Source organism: Falco punctatus (genome assembly GCF_963210335.1).
Source record: "Falco punctatus genome assembly, chromosome: 7".
NCBI classification, from domain to species: domain Eukaryota; kingdom Metazoa; phylum Chordata; class Aves; order Falconiformes; family Falconidae; genus Falco; species Falco punctatus.
This window is the reverse complement of record NC_137587.1, coordinates 63303593-63320917: the sequence shown is the minus strand read 5'-3', so window position 1 is coordinate 63320917 and position 17325 is coordinate 63303593. Positions and strand designations below refer to the sequence as shown.

The 17325-nt window shown below is 39.8% G+C and overlaps 1 protein-coding gene across 17 annotated transcripts in view; it reads right to left on the bottom strand.

Moving 5' to 3' along the window:
• CHD2 (chromodomain helicase DNA binding protein 2) overlaps positions 1-17325 on the bottom strand; it is a 90298-nt gene that overhangs the window by 55756 nt on the left and 17217 nt on the right. For 4 of the 17 annotated variants that reach the window (XM_080394294.1, XM_080394296.1, XM_080394298.1 and 1 more), the window contains exons 1-5: positions 16532-16968; positions 13796-13867; positions 12991-13085; positions 8688-8748; positions 38-3217 (exon numbers count right to left, since the gene is read on the bottom strand). The gene's annotated coding sequence lies outside the window, so the exon portion shown is untranslated. The other 13 variants (XM_080394307.1, XM_080394306.1, XM_080394309.1 and 10 more) reach the window with 9 other exon arrangements.

Below are 17325 nucleotides of genomic sequence, written 5' to 3'. Positions count from 1 at the left end.
GAAATCTAAAAATTATTATTATTAATTGCTCACCTACCTGATCCATGCACCGCCACCAGGACCAAGTCGATATTAGTTTCGGGTAGTGGAAAAACATTAGATCCAAAATATTTAGAGTTATAACGATAAAATACGAATTTCAGAGAATGAAAAAAAATGTATATTCTAATCCCAAAAATATGCTGCTGATAAAGCAAAAGAAGCGGTAATTAGTACAAAAATGTCCGGGGGAAAAAGCTCATTAGGAGAGCGCACAAAAATGGAGGTACGCCATGGCTTCTAAGCTGGAAAAACAACGACCTGGGCTCTCTCCACGGCTTCTTCTTTCCAGCAAGGCACGAAAAGGGAGCCCTCAAAAGCTGCTTTTCTGCCCGAAAAAGGTCCGCTCGGCCCCCGATTAGTGCCTAGGAGAGGCAAGGGGCTGTGGGGGCCCCCTGAGGCTGCCCGAAAGTTAGGGAAAGTTGCGTAAAGTGTTGGGGAAGGCACGGAGCTGAGCGCGCTCTCTCTAAGGCACAGCCGCCATCTAGAGCTCCTTCCCAGCTCTGAGCTCTGCCTTTGATTGACACTCTCTACATTTACCCCACAACTCAGGTGATGTACCATAGACCCACCCCTTCATTTCTACCAAAAAAAGAGATAGCCTCCACCTAAAGGGTGCCTGCTACCCCCACAGCCCTGGCTTCTTCCAACTACCCCAGCTGAAGGGGCACCTTAACCCCATGTGGCTCAGGCACCCTTTTGAAACCAGAAAGAAATGGAATTTGTGCCTTTTGTTTTAAAGATTTGCTAAATATTCCAGTGCCTAGGCTAAAATTACTTCCTCCCTGGACAGGAAGTGGTGCTGTTACAAGCCATTTTGAAAGAATGGAAGTGGAGCTGCCAGCCATGCAGCCAGCAGCAACCCACCTTGGGGGTCACCCCACCCAAGGGGTAGCTTTTTTTCAGTTCAGTGGCAGTATCCCCAGACAATAGCTCTTCCACTCGTCACCCAACACTTGCGCTTAAAGCTTGGGACAAAAGCGTCACCCGCTCCTAAGCAAGCCCTGCATCACTGGTAACACCCTCCAGCTCAACAGCGCCTCCCTGCTGGTTCTCCCCAACAACACAAATCCAACAGCTACACAATTCCCATCAGTTATGTGAAGGCACTACTGCAAAACAAGGCTGACACTATTAAAAAGGGTTATTTCTACTTCACTTTCTTAACCCATTAATGGGCATTAACAGATTTTAACACAACAAATTAATTTTAAAGCCGTACAATAGCCGAGCTGTAGAACTGGAAATCAAGCAGTATCTCAAATACAATATCCTAGCGCAGAGACAATGCATCACAGAGGAAATGGAGGAGACCCAAGGATCCCCTAGCCTAGTATTCTGACTACCCGTTGTCTTCCCACAAGCAACAGACACCTTGAAGCGCAAGGACATCTTGCGTATTCGTAAGCAACACAACAAGACAGTGAAATCAGACATTGGGGGACCACTGCGGGGGGAAAGGGGTACCAGGCTAGTTTGGGTTTCTATGAACACCCATGGCACAGCATCCCAACAGCCTGACAACACTGGCTTCTACCAGTAGGTCCAAGATAGTCCCCTTCAAATTCCTCCACACACTTGCCATTTACATCCTCCAACAACCCATCATCCTCCCACATCAATGGATTTGGGTAGGAACGCTCTGTTGCCACAGCCCATTTTAAAGAATGTCATTTTCCTGATTATTTACAGACGACCCCTTGCACCTGAACACAATGCAAGACCATTCCAAGCAATCCAGGGTAATGCTAAGGAAATCCACTCATCTGAATGGGGATCCCTTCAGGTTGGTCCCAGTACCCAACTCCACCATATAACATGGCAAAACCAAACTTGAGCAAGCATGCATCATCAAAATGGCTGGATTAAACAGGTATGAACAATCCATCATGGTAAAAATGGGTATTTACAAAGACTGAGCAAGCCACATGGTTAAATATACACAATGGGGTTTTGTTTGTTTTTAGGAGAAAACACCTAAGTTAGATCAGTACCACCTTTGTCATCTTGCCCCTCCAGCATAAAACAAAGACAGCCAAAAATTTCAGGTGAAACATACATAGGAAGATGGCTACAGTTTAACTACCTGATCCCCAAGAAACTTGAAAGGAAATTGATTTTTGAACATTAGAACCATTTTAAAATTCATTTGTAAAGGTTAACATGTCATCTGTAGCAGTACCCGTAACAACTCAATTTTTTCTTATCAAATACATGGTACAGTATCACGCATCTAAGTCTACATTAAATAGCAGTGAAGCCGACTGGACACTTGTACGGAACAATTTTAAGACCGAATACACCATTTAGGAAGTATGCTGTCCAGGAAATCTGTTGAAAAGTTTCTGTACCCATATACATCCAAACAAGCATACCTAAAAAAGTTACACAAAATATTCAGGCAGTCCTTTATTGTCGTATTTGCTCAGCCTTCAATCAGTATCAATTCCATCTTAAAATAACTTCAGAAAGTTCAGCAGAAGTACCCTGACAATAGGCCAAGTACTGAAAAACCCCTAACGTTAAGCACCTGAGTGAACCAACCAGCGAATAAAAATTCATTGGAAGTCATGGCAAAGTGAACATAATTTGCAAATGAAAACCACATTTTAAATCAAGTATAGCGCAAAATTTTACCTTGCCTTTTAGTGCTTAGCAGCTAAAGTATTTCTCACTTTAACAGCAACCAAAAAACATAACCCACTTCAGCATCAACACAATTAAAAAAAACAAAAACAAAAAACAAAACACCAGCCAGAAAGGACAAACACAAAGTGTGAAAGAAACCAAAACCTTTTATTAAGTCACTTGAAAAACATTACATTTTCTCCAAAGGGGTAGCAACAGATCTCTTACCAAATGAATTTGCCTGTTATGCACATACAACCCCGAAGTAAAATTTTGCCACCCAGTCCTCAAACAGATCCATCATTGGATAGCCACTGATACCGTCCCCTGATTAATTCAAGTGCAAAGTCCATTCTGATAGGATGATCACAACCCAGATCTTCTCTGGTTTAATAACACGAGAGTCCATGTTTTAACATCGTTTTCTTGGACAGACATATCACAGCACTCATGCATTAGTCCATTTCCTCAACCTCTCAATCAACAGTGGAACTGCCATCTTGGTGTCCCATTCGTAGACTCCTTTTGACACTCTTCATGTGATTGGATTCTTTATGGAAAATTAAAAGAAAAATGCTGTTGGAATACAGATCATATCTTTAAACTAAGACATTCAACTACTGCACCTTGAAGATAGTTTAAACATATAACTGATGCTGCATTCTATATTACACATTCCAGAACACCTACTTTTACCATGGACAATGTCAAATCATCAGTTCAAGAGTCAAAAATTATAAATTCTAACCAAAACTATGAAGAAGTAGGGGAGGAATTATTAGAAGTTCAAGAACCCTTTCAGGCTCCATAAATTCCTTTTGAAATTTCTGCATAGCGTTAAAACACTAGAGAAATCAATAGTGGGAAATCAGAGATATTTGCTCTGGCAACCATCTTTATTGGACTAACCCACCTACTAAAGATGACGCTGCTTAGTGGAAAACCATGTTCATTATAATAAGCCAAATTTTTTAACTACTGTCCATGCTCCTTTCTTCAAAGACATAGATGCATCAAAACCAAGGTAACAGACATGAAAACTGGTTTCCTATACAAAGACAGTGACTGAACACCACCTTAACACCTTAACCCAGTTTCCCAGCTCATGGAAGACATACAGTGCAACAGCAAACACACAATTATAAACAAACAGAATGACTGGTTTAGTTACTGGTGGGAAAGGACACGTCAAAAGTCAGATGAAAATGGTAATGTTACACTAGTTGCCTTTAGCAAGGCCACCATACTAGCCCTGCTCTGTATTCCAACTGTACTCTTCAAGTAACAGCAACTAAGACCACAGGTGAGTGACGAGCCAAAGTGATCAAATTACTTCCACATGGATAAATACAAACCAAGTGTCCCCATCTTTACATTACCATCCAAGAAAATAAGCTCATGTGCTTAAAAAAAACCCTCTACTACTCTCCTAGCATGCAAAAATCAAGTACAGGAAGTTATTAAGTGTTAAGAACATAATTTTAAAAACAATGCTATGTGTAGAAGAGACCAACATTTTACAAAAAGGGGTTTTAAAATGTCTTCATGATTTTGAGTATCTGCACTCCAGTGCCAATTTACTCTTTTGAATGTGTATAGCTTTAACCCCATTTTAGTCTGAAAGCCAACTTCACCTCTACATTGTTCCCCTGGTAATCCTGGGCAGATTCTTACAAATGATGCAGAAATTACCCACAGTACAGCAAAAATCGTGGAGCCATCTAGTGGTCTCTGCCTCCTCATTCCAGTTTCCCCATTCTCATTTCAAAATAACCAGTTACAACAAAGCAAACAGCAATGGAACCAGTACAACAAGCCTCAGTCTGACTTTCACAACTGCCCATATGTCCTGTTCCATATTACTTTATAGACTTCCTTGTTTTAAATCCAATGGAAACAGCACACAGAAGTGGAACACAGGATCTGGTAATTCACTTTGCCTTGTACTGTGCAATGTACATAGTTGTAATAGTATTCAACCACAGGATCATCACATTTTCAGAACCAGAAATTGAGCATTCAAGTTTGCAGAAGTTCTTTGTTTCAAGCATTCAACTCACCCTCAGTTAAGATAGAATGAAATATTTTGAAACATATTTTTTCTTCCCCATAGTAAACTGAATGAACAGTTTTGGGGGTTGTTTTGTTTTTGGGGTTTTTTTTAGTTCCAATTGTTACATTAGCCTAATTTCAAATTCAGTTAGGCATCTGAAGACAAATTAAAACTTTGAGTATTTTTTTTAATGCTAATGCCTTGACTGAGGTACCAAAACATGAAAAATAAGTCACCACAGAGTTGTCAATTATTGTCACAATCAAGTACTCAAAGTACTAACATGAGCACAGTAGAAACCCCATAAGTAAGACCGTTTAAATTATTTTTATACTTGTTGTAAGAAGCTTAACATAAGGAAATTTAATTACTGGTATCAGCTACCCCCACCTCTCAAAAATGTAATTTAGTTACATATTAGTCAACCTTGAAAGGCCCTTTTCAGTTGGGTTAGCCTCCTGCCTTAGACACTAATGAGATCTGCCAAAAGCAATTTGAGGGCAAGTTTCCCTACTAGGTTCACCTACATTTGGTTGTACCAAAACTCTGCAAGTAATCCTGCCACATTCATGTTAAACTCTTCTCTTGACCTTGTAAAATAATTAGCAGTAAACGGAACTGATGATATATTATAATTAAGAACATGCTACAACAATCCTTGTTGTAACTTATTCATACATCAAAAAGATGCTACAGTAACAGCCAAAATATTAATAGCAATCTGTACCCTTTTTCATGTGAAATCTACATTTGCTTTAAAAGATTTCACAGCAGTTGTTTACTTATGAATTAAGGCACATTTTCTTAAGAGGTTTCAATAATGTTGCAAAAAAATACTCCTCCACCAAGACATATGCAGTGATCCCATACTTCAGGTAGCCATTGAAGAACCCTATTTTTTTGCTAATGACATGAGCCTTTCGCTCCTTTTGTAGAATCAATAAGGCATCATCCCATTTTTCAAACTTCTATTATCTACTATTTACTGTATTTGTTTCCAAACACAGTATTTTGCTCATACCGATTAAGGGGCTTGCATAGTCATGTAATACTTTCAAGGTTTCCTTCACATCACTGGTAACACATTGACATTCCATGTCAACAGACAGAATTCACAAACATGCCTAGAGGTTTAAGGCAGCAGTTTCGAAACATCTTCAGTTTACAAAATTTTTATCTTCAGGTTTTTTGTAATTATTTGTTGCTCTACCTATTAAGAGACCACAGCAATAAAAGACATCTCTTATGGCCAAAAACATGGCTTCAGCTATTTCATGTCTATTGAAACCCTGTGTTCCTGAAGTGTGAGATTGAAGGCCTGTAACAACATGTAACACACCCATGCATCAGTCAAGTGCCTAAAACACCACTACATCTACAAAGTTTTCCAGAGTGAAAAACTCTCACGCTCTGAAGCTTAAACTTAAAAATCGAGATGACATACTGTTAGTAAAGGGAAATTCACTCCAACAGAGGGAGCTGAATGGACAGAATGGAAGTTCTGAGCAACCAAACCTGAAGTTCTACACTTCGAAGTTCATTAAAGCAAGATTTTATTCTCCAAGACACGTCTCTGGTAACTCTCACACCAGAGGGAAAAGCAGACCTGTCCTTTACTGACATCAAAAGTCCACCTTTAAGTCCACCAAAAGACATCTTTAAAAGTAACTAAGTACTCTGGACAATCCTAAGCCTGCTTTTACCACTATTAGATGTTCAGCAAGCACAGGAGTAAAAGCACAACTCATGTAAGACCAGGTATTCTTACTTAAGAAAGGTTGTTTGCCAGGTTTCGAGATTAATTTTCAAGTAAGATGTGACTTTATGCACTCTTTTGTGGATGTTATTTTTATATAATAAAGCGTGCCAACTGCAGTAAGGCTCCCATTTTCAAATATTTGCCCCTTCTATCAAAAAAAAGTAATTAAAATCAGTGTTTCAAAACCAGAGACAGTAATACTAGATCTTTCAAGATCCATACATCTGGATGTTTTTACAAACACATTTTGAAGACAACTGTTTCTTTAAGCCAATTAAGAGTTTCACTTTCACCCTTTACATTGGATAAGGATTAGAAAACAGGAAAGTGGAAGCATTCCTTGGTCTGTAACTGAAAAGTCAGGCTCCTGCTCAAGAAACCAGATCTGACAACAACTAATTTACAATCCAATGAGAGAAAACAGAAAAAAGTACATAGAAAGATGTAGGAAACAGATGCAGATTAATACAAAAATGGAACACAAATCACATGTTTACAGATTATAGCAGGTTACTGAGGAAAAAAGGCATCAGTGGACAGCATAGGGAGAGTTTTGAGGAACAGCTGGAAGGAGTAGTAATTACTTCTAACATAGCAAGAAATATGCTGTTCTACACACACCTGTAGTGTGAAAAATAGCCTAAGACTTCAGAAAAAGTAATAAAACTCACAGAACACAACAGAAGAAGATGAAACAGTAATCAAAGATCATCAAAACTGAGCACATGTACACACATTAAGAACTGAATTGCTCAAAGTTTGTGAATTCTATTGTTTTGCTTCAGAGCTCAAGTCTTAGTGATAAAATTGATTCAAAATGAGCTGTACCTAAAAGCAGAAAAAGGCCACGATAACGTGGGCCTAGCAAGGTTTGCACCTTACCCCCACTACTCCTTTTTCCTTTCAAAAGAGCTCTACATTGGTTTCTACATCACATGAGTAGACAGAGACCCCAAGAAAGCATGGGACTTTAGAGTACAAACAGGGAGAAGCTGCTTTTCTAGCAGCCAAGGCAGCATAGACAGCAGTTTGTACATGGTAAGCATGGTTGCTGAAGGTCTCTGCTAACACACGTAGCCACTAGACAGTTAAAAATCACTATCATCTATCCACTGAAACAAGAATATCTGCATCCTGGAACACATTTTCTCAAGCTGTCTCCAGTCTGAGGCTGGCATTACTCAATCAGGTAGCATGTCATACTGAAAGAACTGTCTCCAAGAAACTGTCTCTTTTAAAGAAAAGCATCTATTCCAAAGCATAGTTCTACAGGAATAGAGCTTCCCACTAAATAGAAAAAGTTAATTCATGTACACAAAATGCAATGGATGCCCCAATTAAAAATGTCAAATAAAGGAGTCTGAATTTTAAGCAGACAGGAAGACAAAAGGACTTGGGGTCTTTCCAGAGACAGCTCCCAAGAGTTACAGAACATGCCAGAGACAGCAAAAGGTCATCAGGAGCAAATTCCTTTTAGATAAGGAAAATGGAGAAAATCCTATCCCCATACTCATCCAGCACAGAACTGAATTAATTTTTCTACTCAAGCCTGCCAATTTTGCATTTTGACACCATGAGGAATGATTCCTAAACAAAGTCTATATGCTAGCAGTTTAATATAGGAAGCTGTTACCAGCATTACATACCATTTTCTGCAAAGCTGAAGCTTCAAAAATGAACAGAAACAGAAAAATCATAGAACAGTTCCTATCTGCTCAAAGACTCTCACAGATCCTGACAGAAGCATAAAAGGACAACGCTAGACGCTTGTAAGACAAGTTCTTCCTGCTATATCTTCCACACCATTTGTTATCCAAATTTTGTGTAGTACTTCTCTGTAGAGACAGACATTGTGTACCAAATCCTTCTGAACAAGCATTAAATCTATGACTTAATGTTCTAAATGAAATATGGAGTCAAATCACAGAAAATCAAAGACCTACAATTAGATATGAAAGCTGTTCTCCAGTGAGACAGGTTGAGAACACCATCCAAGTATAGCTTCATCTCCTAAAGAGCCCAGCAAGAATCATCATGTGGTCCTTCTAACTGAACCTTCTAGAAACATGTGCTCACAGACACACTTTAAGGAACTTCAGGATGTATCCAGCCAAAAACTTCATCAAGTTAAACATTATAGCCACGTGTGTTTGCTGGGTTTTTTTTAAAAGCTAAGTAGAAAATGTTATTAGGAATAACACAACTTACCAGTGCTTCAACCAAGAGCAGTTATTTTGGTTACAGTGAGTAAATCAATTCCTCAACACATCTGTAGGGAAAATGGTATATTAAACACTTGAAATAAAAAAATTAAAATAATTTAAAAACATTAAAGATCTACAAGACCAGAGCACTAGCCTAGGAATATTACAAAAATCCCTATCCTCAAATAAAATAAAATTCAAAAAGCACATTCCCAGCAGATCACAGCATATGGCACAAGAGACATTTTAATAAAGAATTTTAAGTATCACTAGGCAACCTGTTATCAAAGAACCTGTGCAAACCACCCAAGAAAGTCAGACCCAGTCCTGTACACAAATCCCTTGAAAAACAAAACAACAAAAATAATTTTGTAAGTTTTTGATAAAGAGAAATTGGACAAATGAAAGTATGCTTACACGAACTGATCTGCCCTTCACATAAAAATAACTAAAATACTCATTTTTACTGAGAGGTGCTATCAGCTAGATGCTGTGAAAATATTTAACACTGATACGGAATAAGTTCTTTATATCTCAAAGTTATCCCACATATGGGTAAGGCCCAAATTTGAAAACTTAACTATGAAAAAGCTTATTGGCAATCCACATCAGTAACATTTAATCAAAATTACCTTAAGCAGAGGCAACAGAATTAAAGTAAGACCTAAAACTCTACAACAACTCATGAAACCCCCTTATTTTACTGTAAATCTCAACTGTGTGACGTCATCCACTATCATGAGCCACACAAGTTATCTTCCTAACCTGTACAAGTGAACTGCTTCTCTCGTGATCTCTCAGAATCTACTTATCTTGGCATATAGCCTCAAATATGTAAAAATTAATGAACCTATTCAGTGATACCATACTGTGCATGATTTTCTACAATATTCTAAATACTCTTCAAACTGATAGCTACTCAGATGTGTAGAAAGCAAGCTGTGATGAACAGAATTGTAGTTTCTTTGCTGATATAATTTACTTGAAACTTAATATGGAAAAAGATCCCTTTAAGGAAGGGGAAACAACAAAAAGTTGTAGTAGTAAAGTGGCACAAACATGTAGAATATCCAAATGAACAGGAAATTTAGAGCTTCAAAACATGCATTTAAATGTGATCCAACAGCTGCTATTAAATGGAGGCACAAAACTGAAACACTTCAAAATGGCGGACAGGCACTTTGTAGATGAAACACAACATGGTTGCTGGACTTTAATAATCCAAGAGGCATCTATCAGTCATGCAAAGCCTAAGAAACTAACCAGGTAAAGAGGTTTACTTATGCCCATTAAATCTCCTTCTGTCCTATATGTCCCATTTCACTCAAAAAAAAAAAAAAAAGAAAAAACACTTAGAAGCTACAATTAAATATATGAAGACTACATAGCGTTAATGACCGCGAAATTTTCAACTTGCGAGTCTCGGCCATTTTAAATAATTTACAGCACAGCTAAACATGTATCACTGCATTCAAGTTCATTCTTGTTGTCTTCAATTCTAGAAGTAGCATCCAGTTATGGTAATTTCACAGAAACTTTAATGAGGATACTTAATATGGCTTTGTACCACACAGAGGAACAGCCTCCTCTACTGAAAGAGTTACTAAGACTCGACCAGAGTGCGTTCTTCTGACCTCAGCAGAATTTTGCAAAAGGAATCTAGTATCTGTCAGAGTGGTATCACCTAGTAGCAGTAAAACTTCTCCACTCTGAAGAGAACAAATAAACCATTGAGTTTTGTAAAAACAGCACAAAGATCTTACTAACATATTACATTTCATTCATACGATCACTCAAGTGATCGTTTTCCACCATTATAAAATAGACCGCTACATTCTGAGTTTTTGAATTTTAGTATCCAAAACTCATTCACTCATGAACTATAGAAAACATCACAAACACTGAAGGTTTATGCCAAGAGCCACGAACTATAGAGCCAGTAAACACAGGTTTCAGCTGAAAAAATTTAGTCTTTCAGATTAACACCTGTATTTCCTCTTTAACATTCAATTTATTTAATAAATGTCAAACTAAAAATATTTTCATCAGACTACTCTCAGTAATTGTTGTAGCCCCTGTGTGATTAAAAAATCCACGCCCGATTTAAAAATAAACAAGTTTTTCTTCTTTTTAAGCAGTTTTACAGTTGTGGCTTATATTTGGTTTTAAATTATAGAATGAGATGTTGTAAGCAGAGTATGGCCTACACCACATAAAACACACCGTGCATCATAGGTCCATGACACCTTCACCAAAAGACTGGCACTGCTAGCTCTAGAGAATCAGGAAAGCACACCTTTTACAGCAAGGGGTGAGGTCAAATGCTCTAGAACTATCAACCTGGTAACAGTCTTTCTCAGGATAAATTGAAGTATTTCAGCAAAGATAATATATACCAGCACACTGATGTTTTTCCATATAAGCTACCAATGTTACAGATCAATTCTATGAGAATACTTAACATGACTTTGTACCACCAGAGGAACAGCTTCCTCTACTGAAAAAGTTACCAAGATTCGACCAGAGAGCATTCTTCTGACCTCGTCAGTCCTCATTAGTATGCTGCAGTGTGGTCATGAACTTAAAACTTTCCTCAAGTCCCCAGTAGTGTGCCGCTAGCCTACTAAAGGTCTACCCAACCTAAAGATCAAGCTGCCATTTACAAGATGAAAACATGCTGTCCTTAGAAGAAAAGGCAGCTCCAAAGAGCTCACAAAAGTAACAAGGGACATTTAAAACTGTTTTTATTATAATAACTGCTCAGCACAAATAGCATCATGACAACATAGAAAATAAGTAAGACCATTAAGACCAAAGTGCTCCATTTTGTACTCATTGCAAAACGCCCAGGTTAGTCAAGATGACTCTGCTCTTGAGCACCGTGCACGGTGGTTGTAATTTTTTTATGAAAGCAGATCAATTAGAAGTTGCAGCTTTAGACATTTAAGGATTACACATTAGGAAAACAAGTTTTGAGTTAGACAAGATCAGTCCCATCATCACTACAAGTCTTTTATGTGAATCAGGCTAGTCTTGCCTTTATCGTAATAGATCATGCAGTATCTGGTGACTTTGACTCTCTAAATTGAAAATTCACGTGGGATTTCAAGTATGCTCTGCTGTTCTTCTCAAGGTACCAGATAATTTCTAACACAAACTTCTAATTCTTAAACTTCACAGCAGGCAGTTACACAAAGAAGTTCTAGAACACACTTAACAGCCTTGCTCATTAGCTGTGTTTTGCAGGACATCCATGGTGAACGGTAGTCTAATACCTATAAATATAACTTGAAACCTGCCTTGCATATTAGTAGTGACTTACTGCATATGAAGGTTTATTACAACGTGGAGAGACATTTTGAAAAAGCTTATGCAAAACCAGTACATGACTTTTCTTATATGAACAGGCTGAAGCGTTCATCCAAGCCAAAGAGAACAGCTGCACTCAGGCAGGGGTTCACAAGATCTGCATTCTTAAATTATCGTGATAAATTATGTAATTTTAAAACGCAAATTATCAGGCGTATTTTTGAAAATCCTGATACACATCTTCATGAAGATACCCTACACTCTGAGCTCCTGAATACATACTGAAGTACATTAGCATGGTAAGCTGTGAAAAGGAACCAGTTAAGACAGGCAAACAAGATCCCAACTTTTAGTTACACAGTGGTAAAAGCATGACTCAAATATAACATGTTGCTCTGTCTCTAAATGCAGAGCCTTAAAGTGAAAAAAAAAAAAGTAATAAAACCAATCAAACATTAGAAAGCCGATTTTTTTATACTGCAAGGACAGCAAGACACTTCATAACAGCTAGGTGCAGGTTTAGGGTTTTAGAGTAAAATTTACACTGAAAAAAGAATTTCTATGTTTATTGTATAAAAACAACTTATTGGAAAAGAAAAGCTTATGAGTGTCACTTGCTAATGAACCAATACCTTGAATGGAAGGAAAAGCATTTGTGAAGTTTGATTAGACCTATGTCCTTAGCAGAGATGGCAGTCAGTCCTCATAAGCACAGCTTTAGTTTACAGCATGTTGGCATGGTAATGTCAGATTCTTAAAAAAGTCTTATAAATAAGTAAGCATTAAAAAAAAAATCTCAGAAGATGTGTAAGGAGCCATTACTGTATTCAGTACACACTAACAGATTTCAAATGCACTAAAACTTGAAAAGAAAATTCAAGAAGGTAAAACATTGCAGCTTAAATGTTCAATGTTTATTTTGCTGCAACCCCCCCCAATTATCCTCAAAAATATTTAAAAACAAAAGAAACAAGAAAACACAGCACAGAATAACATACCTGGTATGTACAGTACAGAATTTTGTTCAAGGTCTTATACCCAACCAGCCATCTGAATCTTTGGAAGTAAGAACAATATCCAGAGTAATAATAGCCTTTAAAGAAAAAAAAAAACCCACTATGTTTGACTGAAAACAAAGGTATATACAGATTTTACCTACAATTCTAACATTCTCAACTGATAGAAACCTTTTCAAAATACATACAAGGTGTCTTAGGATTAATAAAAAATTTACCTACAGTACAAAACCATAATATTCTATCCTTGCCAAGCACTGGCATTCAGGTCTCCAAAACTGAGTAACAGAGCCCAAAAATCTTCTGTATGAAAACCTGAAGTCTAGGACTATTACTGTCATACACAAATTCTACAATATCCCCAAGTATTAATGCTACTAACTCATTAAATACAAAACCTGAAAAATTGTTAAAGTTCAATGTACGTTTTTACTGGGACAAACGGAACTTCTAGGTTTATATGAAAATACTTTACTTTCCAGCAATGCCCATGTATGCGCATACATATATTAAAAAAATAATCTACTTACTAAACAGCCTTAGTAAAATAAAATTTATATGGAAGTTGCAGCATAAACATCACATTATTTTAAGGCATTCTCCCCATATGTGCAAAAAAAGGCTTTTAAATAGTCCAGATAATTTATAAAATGTGTCCTCTCCAATTTAAAAAATGTTTTGGGGTTTTTTTTTCCTTTCCATCTGCGCAATAACAAAAAGGCAAATCCCAAGATCAAAAAAATAACAAGGAAATAAACATACTATCACAAGTTATAACCACTCTTACCTAAGAAAATAAGGTATGAATGACTCTTCTGGAAGCCAGTCAGGAAATAAGATACTGTTCATGGAATTCTACCTAAAGAAAAAGAAAGTATGAAAATTTTCAACATTTTGCTTTAGAAAAGCAGAACAAGTCAGATGCTTGAAATTTATTGATCTTTAGGTAATTATTAAGTTAGGAAAAACTTATGATAGCAGTAACTGTATCTTTACAACTCAACTCTAAAAATAAAAGTACGGGTGGCTGCACATACTTGGCTGAAAAAAAACACTGGAGATGGAAGAGTGACCGACATAGAACATGTATGATCTGTATTTTTGCATGAATACCTGCAATCTGCTCTTCTGTCTCCCTTTAATTTAGAATGACTTAAAGATCAAATGTCTGGTCAATTTTTCTTAAGAGTAATTTATCACACAATACCTCACAGTCCTTGTACTTTTTTTTCCACATTAGTGTCTTCAGAAGTAGGCTATGCAAAATCTAATAAAATCTCTAGTGATAGCAAAGTAATTTTAAAATGGCTTCTGCCATCAGCTTCTCAAAATTTTAAGTCCTAAGTTACTTGATCTCCCCTAGAAAGGTATCTTTTTTGCCCTTCAGAACACACTTTTTAAGCATTCAGCTTCTTTAACCTTTAATCAGATCCCAAACTATGCTCTTTAACACAAGGAACACCATATCTGCACTACCTCTAGCCAACTTTTCTTGCCTTTTGTGAAAAGGCTTAACGTTCTATTTTGCACCAGTTATATTTATCACCACCATTTCATACTCTAGCAGAAGTCTGGAATCATTCTGTAAATACGTGAGTAATTAAAAAAAAATACATTTTAACGTTACATTAAAAGATACTAAACATAAATGAAATTCCTACATCTTATATACATAAAAACGCAGAATCATTGAATAAATACCATAAAAATTAAGAGCAGTTAATTTTCAGAAACTTAGCTGTTTTATTTTCAGTAGCTGAAAGAAACAAGTCAAAGCTATTTAAAAATTATCACCCAATATATTAAAAAAAGAAAAACACAGCAGACACCCACCTAAAGCTAGAACTTTCTTTTCAGCAAAGTGTGTATGTCAGAACCTGTTCTACACTGCAGAACTGTTGCTGAGGTTATAAAACCACCATAATCCAAATCTAACATAAAGATACCGAAGACTTTGCACAGAGGTGATAGAAGTCCAATGGTTGCTGAAACTTGTATTTTTATTTCCAACAAAAGCCAGCTTTCATTGTTGTAATGACAGATTTATATGTGCAGAGGAAGTACCGAAAAATGTTGATTTACCTCCAATGGCAGTATTTAAAACCTGCACGGAGTTTTATGATCCTGTACAAGTGTGCACCAGATAAATCCAACTAATATGGCTACACACAATCTCAAGTTAAAACTGAATTTCTTAATATTTACCTCTTGCTCTACTACAGTGACTTTTAATACAATTGGAATTACAACTTCACCCTTAAATTGGTAATTGCTGAATGCGAGCCAGCGCAAAACAAACATCAGGCATTCCATTTAAACTTGCGTTTTTAGAGTCCTGCAATAGCGTTGTACAACTTCTAAATTATTAACCATCGAAAGAACGATAAAAATGCTACATGAACAGAAATGACTGCGAGTTCCCTGAAAAATGCATAAACTGAATACTAAAAACAAAACTGACACCCAATTAATTATTTTTAAAAGCTTTTAATGTCACACACAAGCCCATTCGCTTCCTTGTCGTGTAATTCATATTTAAGTAACTACCTTTTCTTCCCGTAGTGCCTTCTAAATCACAACTGTAGTATTTTGCCAACTTTAAACTGTAGACTTGGCATGACCGAGCTTTGTTTTTTTAAGCTTGTTAAGTTTTTGTATTGTTGTTTCAATTGCAAAAATCATATCGCATCTAATTCTTAAGACTTTTCCTTAAAGTTCTGCACCTGAACTGCTGTTTTTCAAGTGAAGTAAATTTCTATCTATTGTTTCAGTAAAGTACTAAGCTGTCTCATCCGCAGCCTGTTTTTTCTTACTGGTTTAGAAAGAGTTAAAAGCCAACACCCCACAAAAAAACCACCAAGTTTTATTTTTAAGAGAAAAGGACATGGCGTCTTTGTTCTTACAAACTACGAAAACATATCCCCATCTGAGCAGCAACGGGCACCAAACGCTCTTTGAACAGGTACGGGCTTGGGGCTAAACATTTAACTGATGATGTAGTACAGTCTTCACCTCTCCCCCCACCACCACCCCCCCCCCTTTACTGCTGCATTGGAGTTATAAGCTGGTTTGCAGATGCCCCCCTTCCATGTTGCGCTGAGGGGAACAGGTCTGCAGCCCCCCCTTTCCTCACTGCTGCACTGGGGAACCCGTCTGCAGCTCCCCCCATCCTCCGTGCTGCATCGGGGGCCGGGGTGTGCGGAGCCCCCTCGGTGCTGCATGAGCAGGGGGGAGGGGGAGCGCTCTGCAGCCCAGGAGCCGACGAGTGTCACCGGGGCGGCCGCTGAGCCGGGCTCCCTCTGCGGCACCCCTTCTCCCGCCGCTCCCTCCCCAAACCCCGCGGCTCCCCCCGCACCCAAAAGGGGTCACGGAGACGAGCGGGGGTCCCCGAGGCTCCCCTCAGGGAGCGGCGAGGGGGGGCAGGGAGAGGCAGGCGCCCCCTCCCCCTCCCGGCTCCAAGGACATTTTGTTTTTCCTCCCAAGGACAAAGGACAATGAGAAGCGAGGAGACTCAGGCACTTACCCAGCGAAGAGCAGCCCGCTGGCTGGCAACGGGAGCCCTGAGAACGGGACGCTGCTCCCCTCCTCGCCCTGCCGGCGGCGATGGACGGCCCCGCGCCCGCCCGGCAAGGGAGAGGCGCGGGCAGCGCTTCGTCGCCCGGCGCCATTGCCCTCCGCCCGTCGGCAGCCCCGCACGGCAGCCCAGCTCGCCGCCCTCCGTCGCCCCGGAACCCCCAGAGTGCCGGGCCCGACTTGGCTCCCGAGACCGGCACACGGGGCGCTCGCCGGGCGTCCCCGCTCCGAGCCGCGGGGAGAGCGCCCGGGAGCACGGCTGCAGCTGCGGCTGCTTCCCCGGCCATCTTGTGCCGTATGTGTGAGAGTCTCTCCCGTCTCCTCTCAACTCCTTCCTCCCCTCCCCCCCGCACAACATGGCCGCCCGCTTACTACTCACTGCGGCGAGGAAGGGGCGGGCCCGTGCCCCTGCCCCCTACCCGCGGCGCGCTGCGCCCCCCCTCCCGGCCCGCCCTCGGCTGCGCGCGCGCCGCGCGCCGCTCCCCATTGGCCACGCCGCGCCCTCCCCGCCAGGCCCGAGCGCGCGCGCCCCGCTCCTATTGGCCGCGCCGCGCCCTCCTTCGACCTCCCCACCCCGGGCCCGCGCGCACCGCGGCCGCGGCCTCCCATTGGCTGCGCTCCCCGCCTCAGCGCCCGCCGCCGAGTATTGGCGAGCGGCGGCCGGCCGCTCCCCATTGGCTCCCGCCCGGCTCCTCGCGCCCCCGCCCCGCCCGCCGCGGGCTCGCGCCCAGTCCGCACAAGCTG